This window comes from Corvus brachyrhynchos, unplaced genomic scaffold (assembly GCF_000691975.1).
Source record: "Corvus brachyrhynchos isolate BGI_N302 unplaced genomic scaffold, ASM69197v1 scaffold105, whole genome shotgun sequence".
Lineage (NCBI taxonomy): Eukaryota > Metazoa > Chordata > Aves > Passeriformes > Corvidae > Corvus > Corvus brachyrhynchos.
This window is the reverse complement of record NW_008238452.1, coordinates 762,928-782,742: the sequence shown is the minus strand read 5'-3', so window position 1 is coordinate 782,742 and position 19,815 is coordinate 762,928.

The window sequence follows — 19,815 nt, the reverse complement described above, 5'->3', positions numbered from 1 at the left end:
GTATTGCAAAGCTGGACAAGGTAAAATTTGGACATTAGGTATTTGTAACACGCCAGAACATTTCAATGTTAGGGGGTAAACAGGTTCCTTTACTCTGGGTTGGCACACAGGAGAAAAAACAACCAGATATTCTCAAGATGTCAAAATTACACAAAAATTTACTAGCAAAATAAAGAAATCAAGGAACTTTGGCAAAGGTTTAAATACAACACCAAATTCAATATAAAATATTTATGGCATTAACTTACAGCTCAATCCTTTAACCAGAAACTTTTAAACTCATAAGATGTTAAGTTACACAAAATGTTCCATGGAAAGATAATTAGGAGAAGAAGAAAGAGAAAGAAAAAGACAGAAAAGGTACAGAAAAACACACATATAGCTACCAACTGGACAGCTCTGCCAGGCTGGGATACATGCTCTGGGCTGGGGGTGGGGCATTTCACTGCCTGTCCTGGGCAGGGCCTGACCTGCCCCTCCCACCACAGACGCACGCAGGCGTTTCAGGCATCCCAAAATGTCTTGGCATATTAATCTTTCCCGGTCTCTGACAGTATTTGGCCCGACTTTTCCGGGAAGAAAAAAAAGAAAAAAAAAAGAAAAAAAAAAAAAAATTGACAGATTTGATTCTATAGCAAAAACATGTCCTCATTTCCTTTGGCTCTGGAGTAACATATTCTGAACTTTCCCCAGTATTAGTTTTCTCTTTAATTAAGGCCAGAGTAATCAAAAGAGCCTTTTCTGAGGACTTTCTCTTCCTGGGTCCTTCTATGAAAGACAATTTTTTAACTTTACAGTTCCATATTTCAGGAACTCACAGGAATGTCCCAAGAAAGTCCAGAAAGTCCAGGATCTACCTAACCAAGATGTGCTGATTATATTTGTTCCTTCATTTTGCCATTGCTAAAGATGTTTTAGCAACATGGAAACTAGAATAGAATGGTCAATTTATAAAAATCCACTTTACATGAATCCTAAAGAATTTGCATATAAATAGGTTTTCTTATTTAAATGCCCTGTGGGTGTATGTGATCCAATACCCCTCAGAAATCAAAATCCTGAACTGTCTCATTTAAAGTTTCCCTGCTGAAAATAAGGTGAAGTTGGACAGGTTTTGATTAACATGACATTCCTTCCTGGAGAGTGCTTACAAGACCAACAAATCACAATTCAATTAAGCTGTGCCCCGTCCTGTACTTTCAATGTGCTCTTTGTGGTTTCTTTTTCCAGCACTCACACTTACCCCATTTTTCCCTTGATTCATTTTGCAAGACTTCACGTGTAAAGTCCCACGAGAAAGGCAAATGAGGAACATTTCAAAAACCTGATTGCAGATCTTGCTGCTTAAGACACAGGCATTGCCCGTATCTGCCATTATGTCAGCTGACTCCTTAAAAATGAGATGAAGAAGTAACTATTAGGCTGCATTTACATTTCTCCAAGTGCTTTGTTTGCTCCCCTGTAATTAAAGGGTGTGTCAAATTTTTCATTATCAAATCCTATTTTTAAGGCAGCAAAAACTTAACACAAAGCCATGACAGGGCTTTCCAAGTAGCAAAACACCCAGCCCACTTTGTACAGATGATAACCTGATTAAAGCCAGGGTAATGCAGCTGGAAGCCCAGGAAGCCACAGGAAGAACCAGCCACAGACTATTTGTGGAGCACAAATGCACTTGAGGCAGTATCATTTGCACTCTTCCAGGACCTAATGCCTTCTTTAACACCAACCATCTCTCCTGCAGCTTGTACCTTTCCCCACTAAACTGTGAATTCTTTGTTATATTTTTGCAAGGCCTGTATGTGCATTCACGTTTGCCCTGCTTTAAAGATGCTCTAAGAGAAATCTCCTTAAAAAGGTCTTTGCAGCAGCAACCCATTCCCCCAGTCCCCATTCCAAAGCAGGCACTGGATGTGTACCAGTGAGCTCCTGCATGCTGAGCTGCTGCATGTTCTGTGGCCTCTTCTCTGGCTCTACCTGTCTCTTTTCTCCAACGCCTGAAGATAATTTGAGAAAAGTACTGTGTGAAATCCATAGAGCAAGTAGCTTAACATGGCATAAAAATTGCATTAGCTTTTAACACTAAACAGTCTTATCTGTTGGATTAATACCTTGAACATTTTTAGATGCTGCAAACCAAATCTAGGTGGGAACCCAGCAGCCAGGGGGAGATTGTAGGGAATTTCCACAGCAGTGTTTTCTGAGAGGAATTGAACTCAGTATTTTGGTTGATTATCTTGAGGAAATATATATATATATATAAATATAAATATATACATATATATATCTGCTTTTCCAATAAGCTGGTGGAGATGTGTTTTCTATATACTGTGTGCACATGGAGGGTTCACAGTATACAGGAGCACGGAGCTGGATCTCCAGGGGCTCTCCTCTGGAGAATGCACCTTCCCAGGGTGCATTAAAGCCTGGAAACAGACAGTGCTAGCAGGGATTCAGGGGTGGATGCCCCCTTTCTTCTACCAGCTAACTACACACATCTGAAGTGGTCTGAGGTCAGATAAATGGAAAACACTGCAGGATTTTCCTTTTTCTTTGTTGCCATCAGGCGGGAGCCTGGCAAACACCAGCAGGATGGGGGACAAACATCTCCTCCAGTACCTGTTTGTCTATGGGAGGAATGATTGCAGAAAGGAGGAAGAAAAATGGAGTAATATATATTAATTTGGAAATTACTGAATTGCATGCAATTATTTTTAACTCAGCTCCATTTGGCTGTTAGGTATGAGGGTCTGTGGTGCACCCTGGATGGACTCCTGTAAATGGATGCAGAGCATGACATTCATCTTCAGTCTCTGAGTCTGTATTAAGGCTTTTTTTTTTTCCACTGGGTATGTGCTGTGTATATTGGGAGCACTCAAGCTTTGATTAAACTAAATTCAATCCCCAAATCTTTCTAATGAACTGTAAAAACTCACTCTAATTTACATTCAAACTTTACTGTGCTCTCCATATTGTAATTATATTATTAATGATCTATCTGAAGGCTTCCTAAGTTTTATAGGAATTTATTTGTAATTAGAAAAATATGGAAAAGAGATAAGGGAGAGAAAATCAGGCAATGAGAAAGGAAATAAAGATAAAGAAGGAAGCTAAGAGGGGAGAAAAGAATCTGGAAGGACAGCAAGAGCAGAAGAAACTGTACTAGCACGGCAATGTAGTTGCAAAACCTTGTCAGAATCATTTTCTTGCATAAATAAAATATCAGAAGAAAACATTTTAGCTTTATCAGAGTAGCAGCCTTTCCATTTAAAGTTAAAGCAATCAGAGAATAAATAACATTTAATATTAATAATAATAGATATATCACAATATAATATACAAAAATAATATTATTCCTCCGTGAGCAGTATGAGAGTTGCCTTTTGGAAACTATATGGAGTTAAATTCTGGCTAGCTAAAAGCTGGCTATGAAATTACCTCCGTTCTAAATCAAGCTCTTGGGACAGGTTTAAAATGCTAATCCCTTTTCTTTTTTCTCTCTCTGCTTTTGATGAACAATTTCTCATGCTCATTTCATTGAGTAATAATGTCAAAGTGTTCAAAACCCAAGCATTTCAATTATAAGCACATCCCCAGAGATAATGCTGATATAAAGGTAATTTTTTATCTGGTTAGGATTTGAATTGTTAACTCTTCATGGTTTTTAAATCAAAATTTGAAAACACATAGTAATAGTTATAGTATCTTGGCAGGTTAATTAGTATGTCATGTCGTATTTCTGTCTTGTGGCTTGACATACAATACACACAGAATTTCATTGTTATTTAAAAATGTTCTTGTTCTTTGTGATGCACAATCCATCGCAAAAATTAAAGCTACATATTAACAAAATTGCAAGAATATGGGTCTTTCCCTGACTCATTGTAAAGTACTATAAGAAAAATTCAAAGCATAATATTATTTTCTTTTTTCATTTAAAACTTTTGTTTTGGTGTTTTTTCTCTGTAGAATGTTCTCTCTTTTCTTAATGTTTAGTTAAACACAGACAAATATCAATGAGACCTCTTTTTGAAATGCATTTCCTTTTCCTGCATCTTCTCTTTCTTGAGTAGGTGTTTGAAAATTCTGGTTTTGAACTAAAATTTGGGGTTTGTTTCCCTCTAAGCAGTTTCCAACCATAATGTGAAAAAGAAAAAAAGACTCCTTGAGAAAAAAAGTTGCCTTGTTTTGGTAACATTCTTTTTTCTGAGGGATTATACAAACCTTTCATTATCATTGATATTATTATGCTCCCAGTGATTTCCTCTGTTGTCTTAATTCCTGTTAAGTTACTAAGAGGCAAAGCAGCTCTTGAGGATCAACATAGCATTATTTCTCAAATTATTAGTCTTATTTTCTTCTTTATTGCATTTTCATTCTCCTAAACCTTGCCACTAAAAGGGTTATTATTGTTGTGACAATAAGATGGGATAAGGAAAAATTTATTCAAAGTCACAACAAGGGTTTAAGGAGAGGCTGACACAGCCAAAGGGACTGACAAGGGCAATTAACTTAGTCACAGAGTGCTAGATGTACGGGAAGATGAACGTAAGAAATGGGAAGACAACATTTAAAATTAGCAGTAATAACTTGTGTAAATAATGTGTGACTGAAATACAGGACAGGTCTCTACCTGCAGGCACTGACAAGCTTTTAGACATAGGACAGCAATAATGACAAATAACTTGCTATTCCAGGAGAATAATTATCACCATGTGATGTCTAATGTTGAAAATACCCTCTGTTTTTTTCTGTATTTAAAAAATAAGAGCTTAATGAAATATGAATAAAGGCACAGGAAAAGATAAGAAACACATGGCAGTGTTGAAAGGCCAGCCCTAAATGTGTGCAGAGGGATTTGGTGCTAGCCAAGGAAGGTAGTTCCAGCATGGGGGGCTGGTATTAGCTAAGTTTGCCCAGGAATTTTTTTTCAATTTAGGAATTTTTTCATTATATAGAGAGAAGACAAGGGCAGCATTAGAAAGTAGTAATTAGAAATTTGGGAAGCAGTGACCCTTATTTGAGTCAGCTGTGCAAGTCCAGGCTATATTCACTGATATAGGGGAGAAAACAGTGAGATTAACTAAACATTACACAAAGACTAAGAGATCTGATTCAAAAAATTTGGACTAGGCTGTTTCCATAAATAATCAAGTGTAAGAAAGAAGAGAAAAAACAATCAATCATTCTCCTATGCTGTGAGTACACATTTTGTTTTGTGGACAGTTAAAAGGATTTTGAAGTTAAACTGTTATGAATTAAAGACCCTAACATGTTTTTCAACCTTACTTTAACTTAATTTGGGAATTTACCTGTTAAATTGATGTATATAAAAGACTGCAGCAGTAGAAACTGTCTTCAATGTTGCTGAAGTTGTTTACAGCTGTCTTGGCAATTGGCTTCATTTCTTTAAGATGACAGAGTGTCCTTTTTATAACGGCTATCAGACATTATTATGCAGATCCACAATGCCATTTGGAAGCATAAATGATAAAATGCACTTTCATTTAAGCCAGTATAAATACTAGTTATTGGGAAATTCATTCTTTTCATCTCTGATCTCACCTCTCTGGCATTAAAGAAAAACTGAGACTACTTGTCTAAACAATTAATACATAATTTAAAAGCAGGGTATCAAGAGCATTATCAAAAAGCCCACATACAAATAGAAATCATATCTGTGTACAAATACAAATTAACTTTGGAGGCACCCATTTTTGTGAACAAATAACAGTAATTGTTTATATTGACATGTAGCAATTTGTAGTTTGAATTATAAGAGCAGATAAATAATTTGAATTGGCAGCAATATATTCTGCTTTAAACTTGGAGGGATTTGGTAAAGCCTCAAAGTTCAGCTATCATTGTCTTGAGAGCTTAGAGGCATTGAGTCCAAGAACTGACATCAAGATTTAGCACACTACTTGGAGGACTGAGAATACCTCAATGGAAAATAAATCAATACTGTAAGTAAAGTTTTTTTAAAATCCAATACTTAAAAGGTGGTGTAAGGGAAAGTTTAGATGTCTCACTGAAGTAAGAGCAAGTCAATGGGCAATTGAGAAAAAATAACCAAGTCTTCTGGATCCTTTTACCTCAAGAGGAAAAAAACTTGTGGGTCAAATTTAAAATTCATTACTATTAAAAAGAAGTAAGAGAATGTTGTTAATATTTCAGTAACAAGTTTCATATTCCTTATTCCCAGAACTTGGTACCAGACCCATATTTCAAAAATAAAAGCAACTTCTCTATCAGCTGATGTGTCAACCAATTAGAACCTCTTTTACATTTTTTCATTGCTCTGTTATCTTCAGCCAAAGTCAACAGCTAGTCAGAGATCTCAAAGATGTGCAAGTCCTTAAATTTCCATGAGAAATGATAGGTACATAGAAGGGAGGGTCCACAGTCTGGAAAAGCCTGCAAGATAACTTGTTTTTTCCATGTGGTGTGCTGGTTCTCCAGACAGCAGGAGCAGTGATGTATTAAGGAATGCTGTACTTCACATAGGAAGGGAATATGTATGAGAATTCAGAGCTCAAATTTGGTCATTGAAACCTGAAGGTAATGTCATTTTCTGGCGCTGTGTTCCAAAGTGCATGATTGAGGTATGGGAACAAACTATTGAGGGAGAAAGAGTATGGTGAAAGTTGTGATTATTGTCCTATAAAAGCAGTTTGAGTTTGCCAAAAAAAATCCCCCAAAATCACTGAGGTCACAGAGGTTGATGTGTAAGAGATTTTATGAAGGGTAGATGCCAGACCTCTAGCATGGTGCATGGCATCACTGAGGATCTGAAGTGCTCTCTGTTCTTAACACACTGCACAGCAGTACTTGGGATTCTTAAAACTGAATACTGTATCAAAAGTAAGACTTGTATTCGAAAAGGATAAATAAGAACTTTGGTTGTTCTGTGTTGTACAAACATCTTCTGAAATAATGAAAGCAGTGCTCTAAGAATGACAGGCATATCTGTGAATCAATTAAAGATACTTATGTCATTTTTGATCTCATTCTCACAATAAACAATAATCTGAATCTGCATTTTTAATTCTTAGCCTATTCTACCATTTCCTTCTGTTTAATGGTGACTGCCTGTGTACTTGAAACTGAGGTTATTCATGTTGAATAATGGGAAATGTCAGGAAGACTCCTTCCTTTTATTCTGAAACTGAGCTAATAAAAAATGTTCTTTTCAGTCCTTAGGTGGGTACCTTTATGTCAAATCCAAGCAGAGACAGAAAGGCTTATTCCCCAGTAAACTACAGTACCACTGAGACTGACACTGTGCTCTAACTGCATATCTCAGAACGGCTGGTGGGGCAAGTGGATCATAGTGTGGTTTTTATGCTTTCTTTTGTTGGTTTATGAATTTGTTTTGGAGCAAAGCCACCCATACTGTAAGTAAAATTATCAGTTCAACAGAGAGCTCCAAATAGCTCTGCAAGGCCAGGTTTGAATAAGATTCTCATATAATCTGGTTATAATAGTCCATCTGGAATATATATTGCAAGAATCCTGCCTTTGAGGTCTGATCTTGTAGATTGAAGCTAAAGAAAATTTTGCCTATAATAAACCTGAGTTTATTCTCAGGTTTTTGCTGAGTAGCTAGCAAAAATCTAGTTTTTGCTAGATACGTTTTAATATCTTCAACTTCAGATGTCATATGAATTCTTTGCCCTAGCTTAAAACAAATTATCAAACCTTGCACAAGTGGTAGCAGGAGTAGTTTAAAATCAAAAAGACATTGTATCTGCATCTGCGCGGCAGTGACTGAATAACAACACGGGAAGTATAAAATCAGAAAGACATGACATCTTTGCAGGTTATATGTTACTAACATCTCTGTGTGACTAATTTGATGTGACTCAAAGTCCTCAGGAAAAGATTTGTCATTCTGTCAATCGCATTGGGCTGCGTTAGATAGCAGAGCTGGTAAACTGTCTGTTAATGCTTGGAGAGAACATGTCGTGATCGTGGGATTGGATTCTGGAAATACTGACTAAACAGTTTTTCATATCTTTGTAGCTGGTTAAATGGAGTGATAAATATCTCTAATTTCAAAACTGCAGTTTCAGGAAGATTAAAACCATAGCAATACTCCATTGGCTATCATATTACAACATAAGCTGTGTGCAGGATGACTTGTGACCTGAAACCTGCAAAACTGAAATGCAGAAAAATTTTAGATGCTACCTTCTCTAAATAAAAAGGCAGGCAAAATACAAGTAATTAGATGGCAGCTACTCTGGCTGATGCTAATTTCTGATTTTTAATCAATTTTTCACTGAAATTTTTCAAGGTAGAAATGGTCTTTAAAGCCAAAGCCTTGTCACTTTTATGCATGTCATTCAATTAAATTTAAAAGTAACATAATGAAATTACTCTTTTCTACAGTGACTGCTGAATAGAAATTATTTCTATAATGTTCAGCTGGAAGCACTGGAGTTTAACTTCTGTGGCTGTATAAAGAAACAGGTTTCAGTATGGAAAGGGTTAGGCAGGAGAGATCTAATTTAAGATGCAGAAGGATGCTGCAGCTTCATAGTGCACATGTTAAGTGCTTCTTTAGAACTGTAATAACAGTACAATACCTATAGAAATTATCCAGACGAAAGATGCCACAAAACTGAAAATCAGGCTATGACCACGCAAAAATTAGGAAGTGGCTGCACTCTCACAAATAACATCCCTTTCTCTTATTTAAAAAAAAAGAATATGATCATATGCAAAGTTGCTTATTAACAGTGAAAACAGATGAATTAAGAAAAAAATAGGGATCTTTTGTGCAATAGAGGAGAGGATTATTCCTCCTCTTACTCAGCTTCTATCTATTTGTAGGGATTTTGCCATGGATATCCATGCTTATGGGTAGGATGGGGCCTTGAGTGTAATACTATATTGCTTCACTGTAATATGAGGGCTAGGAAAGTTTCTGTATTGTTAAATGCAAGATTTTCATGACTTTTCAGGTTCAATATGGCTTTTTTTGCCATCACTCCTTTGTCAAGAAATGTTATATATATTCCCTAATTTGTACAGTTTTTTATATCTAGGAGTTGAGCTATTATTCAAGACTTCTGCTTGGTCTCACTTACTAATTGCAGTAGCCATAAAAAGCTCTTACTAACTGCAAATTGCCTGTCATTATAGTCAGTTGTTTGAAATCACTGGAGCATTTCTAAATTTACGACATCTGCAAGGATATAAACTCAAATACTTTAAAGAAGTTATAACTAGTCCAATAGGGTTCATCATAACTTGCTCATCAGGTGACTTATTCCACCACCTGTTACATTTATTTTACTTTTACTTATAAATCTGCATAAGTACTGTTGTGTCTTCATGCCATGGTACTTTGTGGCAGCTCATTTTTATTGGAAAACCAAATAACATCAGGTTCTTTTAACTTTAAGACACTTCTAAGAGCATAAGGGCTATAGATATGGTTTTATGATTTATAACTTCAGTCCTCCCAAGCTCTGTCAGCAATGGCATTACAGTTCAATTAAAAGTCACCTATCAAAACAAAAACTGGCATGTACCATATGACAAAAGCTTGTCCTGATAACACAAGCTGGAAGGCAAAATGATAAATTGCTGCTCTGTGCGGAGCAGAGTTACAGCCTAGAGTTTGCTGCCCATAGTTAAATTAGGCAGGAAGAGATCCCTCAGTGAACTAGGATTCAGATTCTGCTGAGGGTTTCTTATCTCAGGTCACAGGTAGGTGTTAGAGTTTGGGAGGGAGGGGTTGGCTCATTCCCACTTCCCCAGGCAAAGGAACAATGCAGAAAATTTGAAAGATTTTATTATAAAGCAAAGGATAGAAATAAATGAAAAGGATTAGGAGAAATTTCTGTTTACTGCCTGAATGATTATATAAGAAAGATGAAAGCTTCCCTGCTCTAAGACTTTGTGTTAAGGGGACTAAAGTGCTTGAGTCTGTGAGAAACATGAAGACCAGTGAGTCAACAAATAAATCACACAAACATTGAGACTGGACTGCTGAGTTGTTATATGATTAGTTTTAATTACAAGGGGATAATATGTCATAAGATGGAATTAGCACAGGCTCCTAATGAGTAATGTAAGTGATTTTTAATTTGAATGTATACTTGGATATAAAACAGACTTTCGGCTTTTAGTTTTAAAATATTTTGGAGTTTTTCTGGAGAAATGGTTGAAGAAGACAGCAGTATAGATCTTAACAACACTGAATTCTGTATTTCATCTAAAGGCCTTTTGTTTTTTATGCCACTGCAATGTGTAGTGCAGGCAGAGAATGAATAAATATAACCTAAAGTTGTGAAACCTGAATTAAGATACTCTATGCAGGGTGTAAAGTAAGAATTTAAAATAAGAATTGCAAATGAATGTGTTGTTGCTGAGATCAAAGGGCATTCTCATATGGCAGTGATGTAACATTCTCACTCAGCATGAGTTTGTGAATACTCGGCTCCTTTTCATGCGAATTTTGTGCCTAACACCTTCTTGGAAGAGCAGAGATTAAAAGCCAGCATCTGGATGAATTGATGCATTTATGTTGTTTTACAAAAGATTTAAATGTAGTCCTAAGATTTAATGAGTTTGAACTTGAATAGACTTCTTTATTCTACTTACCTCTGCATAGAACCTGCAGGATTATATTCTCTTCTGGGACATCACAGCCTGCCATTTGGTATCTGTTCTGGGTGTTTCTGTAGTCCTTCTGAGAATTTTTTTCAGATATTTCTATCAGATACTGCAACAGTTTGCAGTTGTTTCTGATTTATATTTGCTTTCTGAAAGTGCTCCATGTAGAAAGTTCCTCCACATTTGACAGCTCAGTTGTTAGGATGGCCAATATCTCAGCAGGACAAGTCCCATTCCAGGGAAAGCTTTTTAGTGGTGTTGAATCTTTACAAATACAGAGATGCTTCTCCCTACCAACCCCTCATTTGCCTGCCTCACATTGGTGCTGTTCATCTTGAGACTCTTCCAGTGCCCTATTTTTGGGCAGCAAAGGGAGGGAGCACTGAAATTTCAGATGAGGAGTGGGAGACAGACGGTGAATGGGCTCAGCTGCCGTACTGCTGGCTGCTTGATGGGGCACACTACTGTGATTTGATTTCATGGCAATCCCCATTAAATAGTTAAAAGATTTCCTTGTTTTGAGTAGAGCTGGAAAGAATCTTTCTGAGGGAGTAGTTCTTGGTTAGAAAATGCTGATTCCTTTAAAGAGAAATCTTTTGTGGAAATGTGAAAATCTGAAGACAAATTTCTTTAAAAAGTTGGACTGCTCCACTTTGACTTTTCAGAAAGAGCAGTAGAATTTTCAATTAAAAACAAAACAAAAAACCTTTATGAAATTAAAAAAAAAATTATATACAATTCCATTGATTGCAAATATAAAAACTGAAGCTGATACGAAATATTTTGTTCACAAAAATTAATTATGTTGAATTATTTTGAATTATTTTTGCGCCTGCAGGCCTCACAGACTACTGAGCTTCTTCTAAGTGTCCAATAAAATAGTTTAGGTCAAGGGATGCTTTCATGACTCATTTTATGTTTGTCCTCTTTGATGGTGATCTGCAGAAGGGTTTCTAGCTGTTTTTATAATCTCCAAGGTTCAACTTCTTAATTGAAACGAGCTCCTGGTAGTTTCACACCAGAAGTCTCTTTAAGGTTTATTTTCATTCCTATGAGGCAAGGAATCTCCTCACAGGAGTTCTCCTGTTGAGAAGCTCTACTGTGTTTCGCCCCACACCCTGTTGTTCTTGGGGACACACTTGTACAGGTGAGATTCTCTAATAGACATTGTGTGGCTGTAGAGTAAAAGTATTTTTTCCACAAATAGCAAAATTAGGGACAAGTCTAGTGAAAACAGAAGGGAATGTTCAGCTTATTGAGCATGTACTATGGGCTTGACTACAGTGCTAAAGCAGAAGTCATTGCAAAGTCAGCCTTTGCTGGTTGTTGCTGAGTCCCAGACACCAGCGTCAGCTGACCTTATGGTGAACAGTGAATATAAGCTGAAGCACAGTCTTTCCCTGAGATAAAGATCTGGCAGGACAGCGAGAGTCATTCTTGCTTGCTTGAGAAAAAAAGTTACAGTGGGAGGTACAGCTACTTCTCTCATCCCTCCCTTATGCTAGCATATTGCTCCAAGGACATTGGAGAGATGAGCTCCATGAGCCATGATAGCAAATGCCAGGCATGCTGGGGAGGAATTGGATGCATCATTTGCTTACTTCTGGCACCTATTTGGATGCCTGGAGAGGAGATGTGTCATTCCCAGTTTTCCAGGGGAGCTGTGGATCTGTTCCTCTCTGAGCAGTACAATGGAGCCCTGACTTGAACATTATGAAAACTCTTTCTAAAAAATAATTATAAATAATTTACAGACTCTCATAGTTAGAGATTAAGCTGCTGTTTAACACAGCCATTTCTCCTAATCTAAGAATTTTAAAATTCATGTTCTTTGTTAGGGGTGATGGTATGGAGCTGGGCTGTTCCATGTAGGGAGGTATTTACAGAATTTGCCTTGAAGCAAATTTAGGATTGCGAAATGCAGCTTCTTGGGGACCTGCCTGAAGCAACCATGTCAGGCAACAAAAACAAAAGAAAACAAAGGGAAGCTTCTGCCTTGTGCTGCCTCAGCTCTGCCTGCCAGAACAGAACGAAGGGAAAAGAGTAGGAGAGCTTTAGCCGTAGAGATCCCGACCTCAAAAGGGACCAGCACCAACCTCCATTCCATTTCCAGGTGCTGGGTCTTAGAAAGACAGTAATAATTTTGGGCACAGATATGGAATACAATAACATTTTGTGTTACACAGGACATTTGGCTATAAATATAAGTGTATGCCATCTCTTTTTACTTTGAGCAAATACAGCTGAAAACAGGAAACCTCATGTTTAGCATCCCTATTTAATACCATTGTTCAAAAAAAGATTGGAGTTTTTAACATTTTCATTTATCTGTGAGGTAGCAACTTTTTTTTACTTCAATAGAATATTTCTATTGTCTTCTTCAGCCTTTTCCCCTGACAATGTCTCTACATAGGCTGTATAACCTGCTATTCTACTTCCCAGGGTATTCTTTTATTAAATACACCAATAACAAGAATAGAACAGTCACATTTAGCTTAAGGTTTCTTTTCAAATATGATAGTTCTTAGGTCTTTTCTTTCCTTTCCCATTAGAATGTCTTACTTTGTGCTGGTATTTTTTTAACAACTGCACTGTATTGTGCCATTTTTGTCATCTCAAAAATAAATAATGGACCTTCCATTGACCAGGTACTAAATGACCATAGTGAAAATCTATCCTTAAAATTGGGATGATTCTTAAAATGCCATTATTATTTCTTATAGCCAAATAGAAAGGAAAATTAATTAGGTGAAAGCATCACCTAATGTAGCCATATTGAAATAAGGCTAAAGGCTGGAAATGTTCAATAGAATATACGACATACTTTTTTCAAATTCAGGCTATGATAATATTGCCTATGTTTGTGTTCTTAAGAGTGTGAAAGAGCTGCTTCCAATTCTGAGCTTCTGGGTTCTCCACAGCGTTTTAATTTCTGTTAAGAATTATGTGAATGTTTAATTTCTTGTTTTTATATTAATATATTTCTGGAATGTTTATAAAATGTGATTTTGTTCTTGTTTAAGATGGCATGGATGCATGAGACTAGAACGTGCAACCTGCTCATGTAAGACACAGCAGTTGCTTTGAATATCATAAATAAAAGAACACAGTTTTTCTGTGTGTATTGAACCAAAGACAACAGTTTCCCTATATCAAAAGATGGAATTGACTGCACAGATAATATCTTCAAAAGTGGCATTTATGATCTTATCCTTTTATCACTTTCAAATGTATTAGTGCCTCAATCCTTTGTAGTATGGTTTTAATCCATGCCATGAAGATAAATTAGGAGATTAATAAGGACATTCCCCAAAACAGGATCCACAGTGGGGCAAATTTATGATGAATAGTGTTTTGCAAGAAAGTTGTGATGTAAAGTCCATATAAAGAAACATTGCTAATGCTGCCTAATTCAAGATGTGGAGTTATATGATACAATTTTTAATAGCTTTATTTAATGAACTAATAAAAAATGACCCTCTAAGACAATAGATAATACATGTTTATTGAAATATATTTGTTTACATATCTCTGCTTTGCTTAAATGAATTAACAGCATTCCATGTCATATTAGGGATTATGTGGTTTGAAATATAGTTTAAAAAATTGATTCTTTGAGCTTTATGCAGAATTTAAGTACTAGTCAAATATTCTGGATAAAGGTATATCCATGTTTATAGGAAATACTTTAAAATGCTCCACTGCAAAATCACTTGTAGAGTTAAGGATTCCTAAAGTATATAAAATAAAATTGATTAACAGTAAAAATATACAAATTCATTTTAAATATCAGGAGGCATTTTTAAGAAAATTAACAAGGCATCTAACTTTTCGTACCAAGGCAAAAAAAAGCTGGGTTTTTCCTGTCAAGATATTTCTCCTTTATTTGGGAGCTAGTACATCATACACATGGAAGGCTTGAGATCTTTAGCATGGCTATGCACTCCTCTCTTTAATGGGAACATACCAAGGAAAGGTTATGTTCCTTTTGGGATAAGCGAGTGTAAATGTCAGAAACCTGTCTGGTTAGACAGGTTCTCTGTACTGTTGTCTTGTTATGCTGGAGATACTCCTGGAAAGGAGTTAAAAATTAAGAACTGTGCCAGTTCTCCCTTTCATACAATACTAACCCAAAAGCTATTAAAGTTTTAATATTGTTAAAATTTTAGCACTCTGGTATATGTGAGATGGTGTAAACCATATGCTGTACTTAGTACAGTGGTTTCATAAACATTGGTTTATCATTTATTAGTGGAATTGTCTCAGCTCTTTTGCTTAATTCTCTAGGATACTTTTGATATTGGGCCCAATTGTCTTAGAGGTCTTCTCCAAGCTAAATAATTCTATGATTTTACATAGAATTTTTGTTGAATAACAAAATCTTCAGAGTCTATACAGCCTAATTTCTGAAGGCCAAAACATTCCTGCCATAGCCCATTTTGGTGATTAAAGTTGTGTGTATATATGTACCTTGTGAATCAGGATCTGTGTGGACAGAATTTGCCATAAAGCATGGCAGAAAGAATTGGACAGCTGAATTATATATACCTGGTGTGATTTGATCACTGTTCTGATGCAGGAAAATGCTTATGTTTAGCAGATTACTCTGTTCCCAAATAGATCTGAATTTGACTGTAAGCTGGTATGGTTGGTCTTTTTTGGAAATCCAGATGCCAGTAAAGAGCTATTCAAGCCCCCACTGCAATCTTCCAGCAAAACACACTGGAGTTTATTGTTCTTTCAAAGCTTCTTAGCTGGTTGAATTTATGCCATAAATTCACAACTTCAGGCATCCATGCTTGTACCACAGTCACTGTGCATAATTGATGGTGCTTACAAGTTTTGATGATTTAGTACCTGGGCAGGCAAATTTGTAGAATGTCATGTATTTTTCAGGCAAAGATTTATTTAAAGACTGAAATTTATCCAGATCTTCAAAATGATAAATTTGGTACAAAAATATTTTAACAGAGCATTGTTTGTCCTTCCCTGTATGAAGTGTACTATTGTATTCTAAAATCACATTAATTCCAAGGAGCAGAAAACACCTTCAGTAAACACTAAAAAAATTATACAGTCTTATAACAGGATCCCTTATACACCAACTCCAGCGTTCAGTTAGGTGTTTTGGGGTTTAAGGCCCAGGTAGTTTTTGTTGCTTTCCAGTTGACTGTCCTCAAGCTGTATGTCATTTGATGTACATTACTCTTCTCTGCAAAAACACGTTTTCTGGTACCAGTGCCCTGCAGTTATACTCCTAGGAATAAAGAATAAGTATCCCACTCAACAATACAATAATCACCAGCTCTTTGGAACATACCAAAACTTCTGTTATTAACTTAGGGGGTTTCATCTGCAGTTTAAAGCAAAAACTTTACCTGCCAATCATTGATAGCTGTTCAGTATCACCCAGTAACTGAGGTTAGTTTGGGGAACTAAAGTATTGCTTAGCAGTGTGAGGATTCAGCTAAGCTGCATCTCCCAAAATTTCCTTATCTTCCAGGCTACCAGGCACTGGCTGTTTTTTGTCTAAAAGCAATGGTCTACTTTTATTTCTTTTGGGTTTTTTTTCATAGTTTATTTTTGTGTCTTGCACATAAATACCCCTGAAGAGAAAGGAGAGTGGGTCCATGGGTATGGTTTTCTGATGGTATGAAGGAAAAAAGTCAGTCAAAGTGACTTAATCTGCTTCCTTCCCACCCCTGGAAATGTTCAAGGCCAGGTTGGATGGGGTTCTGTTTGTTTTTTTTCAGCAGTGGTAAAAAACCAAGCTTGAAAGATATCTGTCATTTGTAACTTGCCTTGATTTATTTTGTTTATGTTTACTTAATGATGTTAAATGTACAGTTCAATTTTTTTTTTAAGTGCTATCGCTTTCCAAAGAGAAAAGAACTAAGGTGGGAATGTGTACTCAGCTCTGATTTGTCAGAGAGCCAGAAAGAGGAAATGGCCTGTTTCAATAAACAAAATGGTGCTGGCTTTGAGGAAGCAACAGAAACAGCACATCAAAAATGATTAAAACAGATTTTGAAAATTAAAAAACAATTGGAAGTCTGAAAAAAGTGTTATTTTCACTAAGTGGCCTGAGTTAATTTGTTAAAGTACTTTCCAGCACAAGGAAAGTGTAGAGTAACTGTCTTAATGTTCTAATTAAAGCCTTGTCCCTCACCAGTGAAAAAGCATCTTTTACTTGAAAGATGATTTAATGACCAGAACATGATGAAATACATATCCAGGTTAAAAGCCATCCAGATTAGCAGCACATTGTTTCTGTTTACAGGCTTGGTGCTCAGGTCCTGCAATCGATCAGAGATCAGCATTAATAAATATCTTTTTGACAGGAAACTGTACAGCAAATTATTGAATGCAAGTCAAGATTCTGTTTATAGAAAAACAATGAAGAATAAGAAATATTTTTAAATGGTAACAAAGAAACCCCCACAGCAATCAAAACTGAATAATAAAAGTGTTATCATGTGTTCCAGTTCTCATTAATTGCACTAATAATGTTTTTAGGAATCCATAAGTATCTGTAGAAAAAGCCAAGAGAGCACACAGCCAACAGCTAAAAGGCAAAAAAATTATTTGGTTTTACTGCCTTTTGGAAAAACATTGCCATTGCACTTCTCCTATAACAAGTATTAGAGTGAAGGGTCAGGGTGTGAAGGAAACCTTAAAGATTGTCTATTCCCACCCTCTGCCATGGGCAGGGATATATTTCCCCACATCAGGTTGCTCAAAACCGCATTCAGCTGCCATTGAATATTAATAATTATAGGGCATCCACAGGTTCTCAAGGCAACCTGTTCCACCTGTATCCCACCATGCTCATAATGAAAAATATGTTCCTTACAGCCAGTCTAAATATACCCTCTTTCTGTTTAAAACAGTTGCTCCTATGCCCTGTAACTTCAGACTTTGCTAAGAAGTCTCTCATCTATTGAAAGGCTGATAAATTGTCTCCCTGAAACTTTGTTCTTCCCCAGGCTGAACAACCCCAATGTCTCAGCCTGTCTGCACAAGAGAGGTGCTGCAGCCCTCTGACCATTCTTGTGGGCCTCCACTGGCCCTTCTTTAACAAGTCCGTGTCTGTCTTGTGCTGAGGGACCCCAGAGCTGCACAGGTGGAGTTTCATGAGAGCAGAAAATCCCATATTTACAGAAGTGCTAGGACCATGGCTGAGATAGGATTGTTATTGATTCTTTATATATCACAGGTGAATAGACAGAGTGTCTGGAGAAGGAAGTACATTTTCTGAAATAAATTTACTTTGTGGCTATTGCAAAGTAAAGAGTTCACTTATGTTTATAGACTGCGGAAGGGTTCTCAATATGAGCTGATCGAGAGCTAATCAGATCAATGGGCCAGTCCAAGAACTGCCTACCGAATTTAGCTGGCTGATTAAGCCAACACCTGTGCACACTGTACTACAGTGTTGTTCAGTAAGAGCCTTTCACCATATAAAGTTAGCCAAATACCTTATTTTGGAAGAAGAGTGTGTATCTGCAGACCAGAGAGAGGGAAAGGAGTTAGCACTGTTGCTCACAATAAATAGACTGCACCACTTGCATGAGTACCTGCAATGATCTGTTACAATGGCACAGAAGAAAGATCAAATTTTCACATCAAAAGTGGAAAATAACCTTTATCTGGTCATAAATTGATACCCAATGCACAGATACTTGTGTTTCAGTGTTTGTCAAAGTATATGAAGCTCCTAAATTTAACTCAGTCAAAATAAATGCTGGTATTACAAAATCCTCTGAAACACTTATACCACCACAAAAAAATTCTTATTATAAATCACTGACAGTTACTTTTCTGTGCAGATGGCTGCTTTAAGTAACTATGTTTCATACATACTGAAATATTGCTGAAGATTTTTCTAATGAGGTAATTTATGTTTTCTTTATTTCACTGGTTACCAAAAAGGTGATGAGATATATGTTTTAACTCAACATCTGCAGACTGCAATATTTCTTGTTATATGGGGCAACTCTCCAACGCTTGTGAATTCCAAGGCAAAAAACCCTACTTCTTAACCTTTCTAAAGGGCTCTAGATGACAGATAATTCATGTTACATAAAGATGCCACAGTAGTGTTGCTGGAGAAGAAGAAAAGCATGTGGTTTGTGTGTACCTCTGCACGTAAAGATACCCATGCATGTTGATGTGTGGATGTTCTGATGGAAGAATGGTTGCTGAAACTTGAGTTCTTGTACATTTCTAGTCTGTATTCCTAGAGAAAAGCATACAGAAACCAGGCGCCTGCATTGTATATGTCCTGTATATGCAAAGTATGATTTGGTTTGCAATAACCCTCTGGAATTAACCCAGACTTCTTCTTTAATAGGGCTGTGACTAATATTGGGTCATCTGAACCTGCCACTGTTGTGCAGCAGGTGTAGCACTAGTAGTTTAGTCAGTGGGAAACCTCAAAAGGTGTTTGTAAGACAAGCACTGTAGCTACAAGCTCCCTGCATTCTTGCCCAGTCAGAGTATTGTAGTATGAATTAATAGAAGATCATTTAAACTTTTAGAAATTGAGGATTAGGGACTCTTCAGACCTTCTGTTCCTCAGTATAGTTTGTAAGTCTACATTTATAACATTTTCTAAGGAATTATCAGGTGATAGTTGTTTGTGGAAATAAAGTTTTTCAAGTTTTAAAACCCAGTGGAAGGGATTTTTTGTTAAGCCAGTCCAAGTTGCAGTACAAAAAGAATAGGGAAAGTTAATGTATTTCTACAAATATACAGTGCTAGGAAAGAATAATTACCTGTGAGAGATTTCTAGGAGTGTGTACATGAACCCCTCAAGATAAGCACTTCCTCCTTCAGAAGATTCAAATAAAATAAAAGAAAATAAAAAATCCAGCTACATTGGCTTCCTCTCAGAAGGCTCTTTACAAAATCTGCCAGCTTTTGTCTCCTATCTTGAAAACTTTAAATCTCTTCCTTTGACTCAACAAAATCCTACAAAAAACTTCTAGCCTTTTCACGAGTGTTGAAAAGAGCCTCTGCTAAGCCAGAATGTCATAAATGAGTCTTGTCTTGGAGACTCTGAGTATGATTTAGGGGTCCTCTCTTTAGGCTGCACCTTTCCCTAATGAAATTTCATATTATATTGAGTTAACTGGGATGGATCACACTTGACAATGTTCACCCTGACAATTCTGCTAAGCTATG